Source organism: Etheostoma spectabile, chromosome 12 (genome assembly GCF_008692095.1).
Source record: "Etheostoma spectabile isolate EspeVRDwgs_2016 chromosome 12, UIUC_Espe_1.0, whole genome shotgun sequence".
Taxonomy (NCBI): Eukaryota; Metazoa; Chordata; class Actinopteri; order Perciformes; family Percidae; genus Etheostoma; species Etheostoma spectabile.
Genome location: NC_045744.1, coordinates 4,143,706 through 4,157,041, shown reverse-complemented (window position 1 = coordinate 4,157,041; position 13,336 = coordinate 4,143,706). Strand labels below are relative to the sequence as shown.

The window sequence follows — 13,336 nt, the reverse complement described above, 5'->3', positions numbered from 1 at the left end:
GGACCAACACAAATGGAAAGCGCTACTGTTGATCACTGAAAACGTATTACTCTAAGGCTTAAAACCATGGCTGTCCATACTGTGTAGTGAGAGTGACATCTCCAACTGCTCGCAGTAAGAGCTGTCGACATGCTGTCATCCTCTACAGATGGATCACACTGTATGATGGGCCGCTCAACATTTCTGAAAATTATCCTACAGACACGAGTGGTATCAATCTTCTCATCTTAGGCTCAGCAAGAAAGCTAATAAATGTCCCAAGTCAAGCTCCACAGTTTTGGGACAGAGTTTTTCTCTGAGTCCCTCACGTTTTCAGTCCTGTTGAAGACCCATCTTTTCTGTTCTGCCTATCCTTAGTTTTTTTTTTTTTTCTATACACTGTTTTAACTGTAAAGGACTTTGAGCTTGGAGGAAAGCGCTATACAAATTCAATTTATTATTATTATTAAAGGTATCAAACTATTCTTTAAAGTTTCTGCAGTTTAATCTTACATGCTGTATATTGAATAATAACTATAATGTGCATTGTTGCACCGTATGGGCTATAGCAATGTTTCCCAAACTTAGGGTCGGGACCCAAAAATGGGTCGCAGACCCGTTTATTGGGTCGCCCATAAAAAATCAGGTAAAACCAGAATCAGAAATCAGAATCAGAATCAGAATGCTTTCTTGATCCCCCGAAGGGAAACCCTGTGTACAGTTGCACAAATGTAGAAATATAAATAAAGAAAATAAGGAGTGTGGATATTTACATAGTAAAAGGAATATTGATACAGTATTTACATGAACAACATAATTAGGTGTTGCAATGGGGAAAAGTAATAATAATAATAATTATAGTAGCAGTTGAGTATTGCACACGTTACATATGTGAATGAGCGTTGTTATTGCTACGCTGGTCTGTTCAGTCAGATGCTGTGGGGGTTTTCTCTCTCTCTCGTCTCTTATCCTAGGAGGGGATAAGAAAATGAGTTGAGAAAGGGGGTGAGACACAGAAAGGAGAATAGAGACCTTTCGTTTTTGTTTACTTTATTATGGAAAATATACTTCGTGTACATTTAAATTCATGGTTTGTTCGTCTTTTGTCCAGTTTTAAAATGTAGATGTTACAATGAATCACGGTGTATTTTTGTAAATTTGGGCCCGGGGAGATAACAAATTCTCTTTGGCTCTTGAGCTGAAAAAGTTTGGGCACCACTGGGCTGTAGTAAATACATTTGGGTGATTTGGGATCCAGATATCAGGTGTTTATCCAAAAGATAACAGGGGATATTAGCAACAGCAATCACCACTACCCGTTTTGGTTTGCCTCCTATGTAAATATAGCGATTAATCGGGTGATTAGACAACACACAGGTCGGTATTGTGGGTCAGAAAAACCTTCGTGTAGAGGTTGTCTGGTAATGCTAATTGCAAAACCACAGTGTGAGCGCCTCATCTCGCATCATCCACAGTACGGCACAGTCCTGGCAACTCCGGACCACCTCGCCAACCCGTCTCGAGCCTCGTCGGGTTTAATTCCCGCTCGACGCCAGGAGCAAATTCTCCATCTCAATTAATCATGAGTTACTAATGGAATGCTTCCCTCAGGATGAGGCCCATCGCAGAGGGGGCTGCAGTCGTGCTGTCGGTTGAAGTGCTCTGATTGCTGAATACACTCGCAGCTTTAGAGTCACTGCAGATGTCTGCTAATTGTGGTGATTATGGGGAACGGAGGGGGGGTAGGAATATGTAATGAATTTCCCATTGCTTTCAGCCTCACATCCTTGGTGATGTTCACTGCTGTACAAGTGAGCATCCCCAGGGTTTGGAGACGGACAAAAGTGAGATGGAAGATTGGGCATGGGCTTTTGGACGGGCGGCTATTCAACCGCAAGTGCCAGTCGGATTTGGTCCATTTATTTTTTGTTCTGTTAATTTCTGACACAATGTGGTTTAGTCCTCTCCTCTGTGCTCTACGCTCTTGTTCTGTCACTTCATTCCTCTCTTCTTTGCAAATCTATGAACAGCGGACGGCTTTAAAAACCTTTAGCAACCTTGCGCCGGCTAATGAGATCCAAATTACACCTGACAAATGAAATCAATATTTATTTATAAAGCCCAGGATCACAGATTCATATTTAAGGATTTACAAGTCGGACCATTGATTGCAGGGGGAAAAAGGTAGCCTTGCTCTGGTAAAACAAAACTACCACATCAATAATATATAATTATAATTCATGTTTTTTGTTTGATTTGCATTAAAACTATAGTGTAAACATGAAAAGTTGTGTTTTTGGGAGGTTTGCCCCAGATACTGACAGGCTAGGTGCAGCCCCCTGTTGCCAGTCTTATGCTAAGCTAGGCTACAAGCTGCGAGTTACCCCTTTATTTAACGTGCAGATATGAGAGTGGTATCAATCTGTCATCTAACTTTCAGCAAGAAAGTGAATAGACCTATTTCCAAAAAGTGAAGTTATTCCTTTAGGAAATAAATTAAAATTACAATAATAACATAATGCCTTGAATGATTTCAGCGCGAACTGGAGTGAAGATGAAGAAGATTCATTCCTATTGTATCCGTGATGAAGCACGTAACGCCAGACAAAATGTCTTCAGTTGACATTTGGACACCGTTCAATTTTTGATATTTTTTACAGGAAAAAATAAAACTGGTGGTTGTGCATGTTTAAAAATCCTTGAAATTGCTCGGCAGCTTAACAACCTATTAACTGAGAGGATTATACAACCTGAATTTCTGCACATTTTCTTTTGGTTATCATGTCACTCTTGGACATGCAACTCTTGGACGTTGAACCGGAAAAATCACATTATATTTAGCAATTAATGAAGTTAAATATCAGACGTTCCTTCTCGGTTGCAAATCCAAACACGCCGGTTAATTGTGGGATGCGCTTTTGCAAAGCAAGAGTGGCTAATTCCTTCGGGGCGAGTGCCCTCCTGTCACACTGATCAAAGACTTTCTGATATGAGCAGAAACTGCTCCATGCCCGTCGCAGTCAATGTTTGTGCATGCGTGGCGACTTGTGTGTGTGTTGGTGTGGTGTGTGTGTGTGTGTGTGTGTGTGGTGTGTGTGTGTGGGGTGTTCTGTCCATCCCCCATCACCAGAGGTGTATTATGCATTGTTGTTGGCGTGGCCTACATGCTCACCCAGATGGTCCGTGGGTACAGTAACCGTCTTCCCATCCCAACACACACCCCTGTGTGTCGCGGGCCCGCTTCATTTACCTTCGCTCCTGAATTAATGTAGTAACTGTCACATTAATTCAGATTTGTAGCTCGCTTGTCGACAACATAAACTAGCCCAGTGTGTGGTATATAATAAATATATTGCTTTGATCACAGCACAATGTACGTATGTAGGTACCTAAAGCTCCAACTATCCTTTATACATAATCTGAAAAAAGGCACTTGCGTAAGACTATATAGCTATATGCCGCTTGTAACACAACTGCAGAGAATGCACAACATCGTCTTACTCAGTGCAGTCGTGGCTGTAGTCCAGGTGTTTCATTCAGTGTTTCAATAGAGGCCGAAACGTGGGCGTGGACGCTCGATTGAATGAGTGGCCCGGTGGTGTGTTGGTGTGCGTCTTACATGCACATGTGGTGGAGCGTGTATTCGCCTGCCAGAAGCAAGTGTGTTAAATTCTCTTAGCATGGTGACGAATGGAGTGGCTGGGAAAAGAGCAGGGCGTGTGCCGGCCTCTCTCGCCCATCTCCCAAACTGAATTCTAAGACGCCTCCATCTGTCAAGGTCTCAATTCGAATTTTGCTCCGGGCCTAACCCGCTATCTTATCTATCTCCACTGTGACTGTCTTTGTATGTCTTTATAGCTTGCTCATTTTTTGAATGGATATCCCACAGAAAGTGGGAGAGAGATGCGGCAAGCACAGTGAGACAATTCAAAAAACAGAAGAGTGCATCCCCCACTCATACGTCTTTCATCCTAATCCGTGGTCTCGTCCAAGAAAGGGCCTCCTTTTCACTCGTCTGCCCTAAAGCCTCTATACGTGACCCTCGTGTCCCCCTCAGGGCTCTCTCCCACGGCCAGAAACCCACCACAAACGCACACATCTGTGCATTTAGTTATGTGAAGTTGCATGCGTTTGTTCTGAAACAAATTGATATTTCAACACAAAAAAATAGCAGAGGTCACCATGCATTTGCTACAAACACCATAACCGGAACGGTCTAAAGTCACGATTGTGTAAACTGACAGAACCTCTACTATATAGTTTTGCTGAAGGTGAGGCAAATTACCGCCAGGCTGACCAACACAGCTGCTGGGAGAGCGTGTTCTCGTTTAAAGAACTGACCTCAATAAGATGGACGTTTGGCAGCGCGTTATGTAACTGACTGAGGATGATCCTAAGGCTGTGTGGATGTGTGTGGGTGGTTTTTTTTCTGTGCCAGGCTCATGTTAAGGGCAGATTATGTGTGCATTTGCTGGATGTGTGTATGTGTTAGAGGGGGTTACTGGGGCGTATATGGTGTGAGAGTGTGTTATAAGAATGTTGGTGCATATCATGGCTAGTTTGGGACCATACTGACCTTTTTTTACAGAAATATTTTCTTTGCACCTTTCCTTTACTTAAAAAAATACAACATCTTTCTCCAAATACCTAAGAAGACAATGCTGAACGTTTGTTACAACTTGCCTGATAGTGTACCCCAATTAAAACCTAAATGTCTTTATAACAATACCAATGTACAGATTAGAAGTGAAATTGACAATTCCTAAATATACAGACATCGCAAATATATTCCAGCCACTCTGTGACCTGATTCAGGTGACGTTCAATGCATCATACATGCAGAAAAATCTGCTATGGTTAAAGTTTGTTGTGTATTTGGGCTACTGTGGGATACGTGGTGAGTGAGACGGTGAGCCCAGTTGATATTTAGATTTATTTCCGCTGTGATGTTTTTACTTATGTTCTATGGCTTTGTGCTGTAGCAGAGACCCCCCCCCCCCCCCCCCCCTGCCGCCAGCGAGGAGAGAATGCTGTTTTCCCTCGCAGCAAAAGGAAACATGAGTCAGGACAGCGGGAGCGAATGTCACAGAGCAGTGACAAATGTGGTGAAAGCTCCTGACCTTTCGGGCAGTGGAAATTCCGTGCTTTACATATGATACTGAGTGAAAAAAAAACATATTTGTCTTAAAAAAGGGATATGTCAATTCTCCATTAACGGATTAAGAAAGGATTCAGATTTCCTACATAAATCCATCCTTGGCCATTTAACCCCATACATCAAACCCCAATAGCTATACCCTTTGATATAGTTATATGGAATATCTAGGCTAGGCTAAAATAAAACATAAACCAACCATCTGCTCCCCCAGAAAGTCAAACTACTGTCCTTTAAGCAAAAAACCCCCCACTTTTCTGACCCCTTGTCCCCTAATTATTTTATACAGTCCCTCAGTGGTTGCAGTAATACTGGGGCTATATAGATGGGGTTATGCTTGACCCCATGTTGTCCTTGGTCAAATTGACCCGATTTTAGTTCTTTCTTCTTCTTCTTTGTCAGAAAAAATCGGCTTTCAAAACAAGCGCTGAAAATCAACAACATCAAAAAAAATCAAAAAAACACCAACAACTTTTAAAAAAGCACCCACGACATTAAAAAGTGACACAAATGTTGAAAAAGCGATAAAAATGTGGAAAAAAAAGTGACCGTTGTTGACGGGAAGACGACACCAGGGTTAAAACAACAGAGCTGTGGTGTTGGAAGCATGTGCTACATCTCAACTGATGCGATACTCTATTCTGTAAAGATCCATGCACACTCTCATGATATATACATATATGAAACCACACTCCTATACTGCGATCCTCAGAAGTGATCACACAGTACACATATCACACTGCACTCAGCACTACAGAGAGGTTCTCTGTCTGCACTGTATTGTGGGATTCTGGCTTGCACCTGCTGGCGTGACCCACCCCTGGTAAATACAGGGTTGGAGGTTTCCTCCGTGGATAAAAATACACTTGCCTTTCAGCAGAGAGGGGGGAAAAAAAGCCAGAATTCTTCTCTTTCTGCGCCATTGGGCACAAGGAGCTAAGACTTCCACGCTCATTGCAAGGGTCTTTTCTGCAGATGGTATTATTAATTATGAGTCCACAAAAGTTGACAGAGCGTCACAAAGTACATGTTACAGAAGTGAGCACAATTCTGGTGAATGCTTGCATCGTTTACATTTGTTAAGGATGTTGCAACTTATTTGGTCATTTGGTGTGCTATGTTTTCCCTTCTTCCTGCTTTGGTCTTTTGGTCCTCCGTGAGTCCCTTAATCACAAACTTGACGTATCATTGTGTTGCGTAAGGGTTCAGAGTCCTGTGCAACTGGCAGGGGTACAGTCCTGAAAAACTTCAAACAAAAGTTGACAAGACTCAGCAGCGGTGTTCTGTGATCGATCTCCATGTGCTTAAGAGCTTCCTGTTTGAGAAAAGAGGAGTTTCCTGCTGAACTGATGGTAAACTGGAGACTGGAGTGAACTTCCGTGTGTGAGTTGAAACACACAGACTCAGGTTATGGCAGTAGGACTCCATGCCGGTGAGTATTGGCATTAAGTTAATGATTGTTCAGTGTCGGTTTGATCTGGGGGATCAAGTTTGATGTCAAATCTTTGGGGATGCATACAAACAAATCTACTACTTTTTTTGTTATCAGCGACTTTGAGCTTGGAAAAGCGCTAACAGATAATTAATTATTCTTATTATCATGCTGTCAGACAAAAAGACCATAAATGTTGCTGCAACACTTAACAAACATATTTTGTTGATTGATCTCTTGACAGAAACAAGAAACGTCATGCAATTGTGCACCTGTCTCTTCAACTCAAGTTTATTGCAGAAATGAAGAAGAATTGTAGTCAAATCACACATGATCCTGGCTGCTTATTCATTGGCTGAAGGTTGAGTGACACGTAAAGCTGAGAATGAATCAGGGGGGACAAGAAAACCAGGGGACAGGACTGAGAGATGTCCTAGACACTAGTTAAGGTACCTCCGCAACGGCTGCTGAGCCGACATTCCAGCTGGGGGAGTCTCCCGAAGATAATATCGTAACGCCTTGTGTCTGACTTCTCCAGAAGAGGAGCGGGCCCTGAACAAACTCCAGATGCTGAAAGACAACTCCCTCGCTAACCATCTAGCTGGAAGTGGCAGATGAGTGGAGGCAAATATGAAGATTTTGCCGATAATTGTGGTCATTTTCAAGAGTTTACAGGAGAATCTGGCTTTGCTGGCTCGTCTTTTCAGGTATTGTCAGACCAGAGGCTGTGTGATCCACTTGAGAAATCTGGAGTATAAGAGAGCCCTTCCAGTGACATTCGAAAAAACAAGCAAAGCAAGGATCTAGAGTATGATCTGCTCAGAGAGGGAGCTAAAAGTGTGTGGGGCTCAGGTTGAGTGGATTTGCTCCAAAGGATCTCAAGTCAGGTCTTACCATGATCCTCTAGCAGCTTGGGTGAAGGAAACAAAATTTAAAAGTGGCCCAGTCACAGGATCCTCAGAGAGAGAGCTCACCCATCTGCCCGCCCACTGCAGGCGACCTCTTCAATGCCTCATATCCCACTCATCTAGAGATAGCATCCCCCGACAGCCTCATTTCAAGACGACAAAATAACTCCGAAACGTCAGATGAACCAAAACATCCGAGCAATCTCCGCTAATCCAGTGAACCTCCTAAGTTTGGTGCAAAGAAGCCCTCAAAGATGGATGGCACGTTAGCGGCAGAGGGCAATAAGATGGACAGTCGCATCACTCAATGTGAGAGTCTAAACCAAACCACTAAACCAACGCTGAGCACAAATTTGCACTACCTACTGCAACAAACCTTGTCCTACCGAGATCCGGTCCAAACGAACCGATGCAAGTAAAGAAGCAGAAGAGGAGATGAGCAACAATTTTATAATTTGTAATCTGCACGCACCGGAGGATGCAGACGTGGCTGACAGCATGAGAGAAAGACTGGAAAACACTGATGGGGTCGACGGGGAAGGTGCAACTTTCAGGGGCATTCGCCGAGCCTGGAAAGAGCACTCTGAGGTGCGTGGAGGACGCTATCAACAACGCGGCCTTCACTCTTGCTGCTACCTGCAACTTTAACACTCGCATGTGGACGTGGAGATGAATCTGCCCTCATCAACTCCATTGAGAAGAAACACAAGTACAACACGGTCGTCCCTCTGCTGCCCCTGGAGAACTGCTTGCCAAGAGAGCATCCCATTGGTTTTTGCAGAGTTTAAATCCATCAGGGAGAACAAAAAACCTTGAAGGCAGTTAAATAAGTTTTGTGCCGGCGAAGATTAAAAACCAGGAAAGATCTGGGGCAGAGCGAAGTAAGATAAAAACGCAGATGGAGAGACAGAGACCCTAAAGATTTAAACCAGTACCAGAAGCAAGTTTCAAGAGCTTGGCACAGCACAGTTGCTGGAGAAAGAGAGCCTGAGCCTTTAATGGCACGCAGCAACTTTCTTTCGGCCGCGGTGTTCCACCAGAACAAGGTCGGGGGGACGGCAGGGTTCGGTGGCCACAACAACAACAACAACCAAATATACATTGAAAATGCTAAGACTATGATTGGTAATGACTCTCAAATGCTGTGGATTTTGGTGGAGGTGCCGACAAAGAGGATTCCATTCCCAGAGAGGAGGAGCAATAACCTCAAAGAGGTTATTTACTGGAGTCAATGTACTATGTCTAAACACTAAATGTAGAGGTGTACTAAACTATTGGGTATTTACTGCAGATTGTTTTTAACCTTGTGTTGTTTGTTTCTTATATCAATGTCATTTAATTCCCAAAATAACAGATTGATTCCACACAACGCTCTTTGGCAAGCCAACACCTCTACTTTCATTAATTTTGGGGCGTCTCATTAATTTATAGCATTTGAAAAACAAAATGGAAGTGGTTTGAAAAAGTATGAGTAAAAGTTGACACATTCCAGTCTGTGATTATCCCACAACATCCATTCCTTTAATTTTAGCTCAATAATCCTATTTACTTTCTAACTCAAACATTAGGTAGATTTCTTAGTATGACCGTAAATTCCGTAAGTTAACTGTAAACAATAAAGTTAATAGGTTAGTGTTGCGTAGTGTTAAACGTCAAAGTGACAAACATTGAAAAAAACGTCAAAAGTGTTGAAAAAAGGGACAAAAACGTAAGAAAAATGAAAAGAAAAATGATTAAAAAAATTGTCAATAAAAGTGTTGATTTTCAATTTTGACGGGAAGACAACACAAGGGTTAAGGCAAAACAATTGGTGAAAGCAACTGTTAAAAGAGAATTAAGCTATCTTAAGATTTCAGAGGACGCTGGAAACGAGTCTAATGAGCAGAACTGTTTCAGATGATACTTAGCAGAGGATGCCATCTACTGACGTGTGTGTGTGTGTGTTGTGTGTGGTGTGTGTGGTGTGTGTGTGTGGTGTGTGTGTGTGTGATCTGATCTCGGCAGCTGTAGAACCAACTGTAGAATAGGGGCAATGTTGTCACACGCTCCTCATGTCTTCAATGATCTTCACAGGAACTTTGTGATGCACTGTCGTCCAATAGCGCCACGCTATGGTATCTGAGACGCAAAAGAGATCAAATCCATCTTTTATATTTCCACAGTTGTGTGGGTTTCTGTAACTGTAACCGGAGTGGTCAGATCAGGTTCTTGCATTTAAAACAATCTCCAACATTTGATCTTTTTACATCCCCTGGCTGACTTTAAATGTCCTCTCATTGAACCGGTGCCACTTCTTCCTCGCTGTCACACCTCATGTCCATGTCTGGAGACACGAGGGCAACGGCGACGGTTGATAACAACGTGAACATCGCTGGTTGTCAAAAAAACGACTTACTGATCATCCCGGGGCACATTTTAACCGTGAATTAGCCGCATATCTGTGACAATTTTCATCTATGAGCCAAACTGCACTCTGAGATCCTCGGCTGAAATGTATTACATTAATTCTGTATTATTTTACATTTGTGTTGATCTTTTCTTCTGTATCTTGTACAGCTACTTCTTATTTTGCTGGGATCTCTCACTTAGTGTATTACAAACATTTATGCTTGTTTCCTACTGCTTATTTTGCCTTGAATGGATGCAAGAAGTATTCAAAGTCTTTTTTGAGTATACATAGCAATACCACAATGGAAAATAGCCAATCAGGGAACTTTAAGTACTATTAAAATAAAACTGGATTAGGCATTTAAGTGTGTGTCTTAATGGTTCAGCTTTGTGTTTGACTACACAAAAACACAGGGGACGCTGTGTTATTTTCTACACAGGGGCTCCTATTGGCACAGACTTGCTTCTGTATATCAGCCAGGTTAGTACCCAAGACTGACTCTTGCTTCTACGTGTCTTTGTGGGTCTGGTGACCTAATTTAGCCTGTGAGCTCAGTTGGAGTGGGGTTCAAAAGTTTGGGCACACCAGGTACAAAATTGTATTAATGTGCAATGAAGCCAAGAAAAGATGGACATTTTTTTTTACTGTGGTGCCCAAAAATTTCAAACTCCGTGTATATCTAGGTGCAAACTATCGCGCATGTGCACATTTCCATGCAACCCAGGAGCCTGGCGTCCCTTCATCACCTGGAAAGACACTCAGAGGGCAGTTTATCATGTTTTTCCATCAGAAATAATTTACATTGGTTAATAACCCGGTCAATAGATCAAATGAACAACAAAAGTACTGAAGACACTTTATTGCACTAAGCCCGTTTTGTGTTTTGGACTTCCCGGAATCATTTAAGATATACCAAAACTCCTACTTAGGTACTTTGTGACATCGATTTTTTAATTTAGAAATTAGGAACAATTACAATTAATTAGGCTTAAAAATATACAGAGAGGAAGGAGGGAAAACGTAAAAAAGATGTAACAGAAAGAGTGATGTCCACAGCTTACAAATAGAAACAGACATACACAAAACAACACACATACACAGACACACACACAGACAACACACGTACGCACACACACACACGCACACAGACACACACACAGCACCAACACACAGAGACACTACACACACAAACCACCCACCACACCCACAAACACACACACACAGACAACACCAGACGCCCACACACAGACACAACACAGACACCCAACAACAACACAGACACACAGACACAACAACAGAACACACAAACCACAGACCACACAAACACAACCACACAGACACACGCACAGGACACACACAAGACACCAGAACACACACACACAAACAACCACAGGACACACAGACACAGACAAACAACACACAGACACACAGACACAGACAAACACACACACACAGACACACAGCACACACACACCCACACAACACACACACCACCACACGTGAAGGGGACCACGCATGCGCTGACAGGAACACATAATTCAGCATGGACTTGATCCGTATAGTCTGTCTTCTAGTAGCCTCTACTTAATAGTCACAATTTTAGGAGATGAGTATTTTTTTTTTCAAATCTTCCCAATTTAAGCAAAAAAAAAACCAAAATAAAAGTATTCAGACTTATCATATTTTATATTTGTGGAAAGATTTCTTTCTCCATTTCTCCTCTGAAACATCATCAGGGATCGGAAACCCTCCTGCCAGTTAACTCCACCTGGTTTGGAGCCTACTGTGGTGATACCTGTCAGGAAGGTGGGTGGGAGGGTGGATCGCGCCAGCGCAGTGCGCTCCTATCATCTATCCGTGCCGCAGGAAAGGCGCAGGAAGACGCCGCGGAGAGATAGAGGGGAGAGGAAAACAGTTAGAAAAGAGAAAGCAGGACCAACATGGATCCGCTCTTGTTCATGTGGGAGAATCCGTCGGCCTGTGGCTCCTCCTCTCCGTGATGCGGGACAACCCGAGGAGAATAATGTCAGGGAGAATGGAGGAAACTTCTGCAATCTGCCGCTAAACTGCCGCTGCGCAGTCGGGGTTCGAGGATATCACTGAAAAAAAAACGATGGTGCTCGTGCCCGAGGAGCGCCCCCGTCAGCTATCCAATCGTCGTCCTGCCACGTAAAGTTTTTCCTGAGGTCAAGGGGGGGGGGGGGGGGGGGGGTTTACTGCATTGAATCCTCTGGACGGGATGTCATCCGCAGTCAGGAGGAATTCCTCTGGCTGACGATCCTCCAGCGCAGGACGTAGCGGGCTCCCGAGTGAGGGAAAAGGGGTGGGGGGTGGGGGGGGGGGAGAAGATGGGAGATGCGGCAGATGACAGAGGGGTGAGACGGACCTCCTAGTCCCTGCCGGCAGTGAGGTCACTTGCATGTTAAAAATGGTTGTAGGGCCTTAAAGATAAATAAATAATTTAAAAAAGAAATGAATCTTCCAGATATGTATTGATATCACAGACATATAAGTAAAACCTCTTTAAGCCATTTTCCATTCTAAAACACTTCTCATATGTCTTGGGAGTCACACTGTGAAGACATTATAACTTATACAGGTTGAAAAATACATGCATTTTTTCCAAAAAGTCAAGACTTTTTGCTTTTCATGAACAATTTACTTATGCCAATAATAACATAATAATGTCATATTTATTGATATTACACCCACAGCAATGTTGGACAAGCAAATATGTGTCTAAATAGTGCATCATTTGGCCTTCCATAGAGTAAATAGGCATGTTTGTCCATAGGGCCTTCCATACGAGAGGGGTGCCTTTATCTCCCATTATGGGCATGTACTTCCTGAAAATAGACAGGACGACACAGAGCGGGAGATCAGAGATTAGAAGAATGATCAGCGCGCAGAATGAGCCAAAACGCGATGAATTATGGATATAAAGTGGACCAATCTTGGATATAACAGTATGGATTTAAAGCCCAAAGAGGCTGAAGTTCCAGGCTGGATAGAAAATCCCCTGTAGGGCTAGAAAGCAGGGAAGGACCACCGGAAAGATGAATACGTCAGAATAAACGAAACCGAAAGTGAGTAAATCGCTTGTATGGTTCAAAAGTTATTAAACTATGAATCAGAGGTACTTTTTTACTTGTGGGCGAGTGTCTCGGGCTCAGAGGGTTAATATGTGGTTATAGCAAATATTAACCACTTTATATACATACATGGGTGGTTTACTTCATGAAAATATATCATAATTCATAGACTGATCACATGTTTTTTGTGTGAAATCTGACAGCTCAAGTACAAATACCTCAAATCTGTAAAGAAGTACAGTACCTGAGTAGATGAACATAGTTATATTCCATCTCTGCTTATTAAATAAAGTTAAATAAATTATGCCAGGTAGCTTTAAAGTGTTTAACCCTCATGTTGTCCTCATCCTACATCAATGTTCTTTTTAATTCCCCAAAATA

At 42.7% G+C, this 13,336-nt stretch overlaps 1 pseudogene; it reads left to right on the top strand.

Moving 5' to 3' along the window:
* Window positions 1-6,951: 6,951 nt before the first annotated feature.
* LOC116699248 (uncharacterized) lies at window positions 6,952-8,579 on the top strand (annotated as a pseudogene).
* The last annotated feature ends 4,757 nt before the right edge of the window (window positions 8,580-13,336 follow it).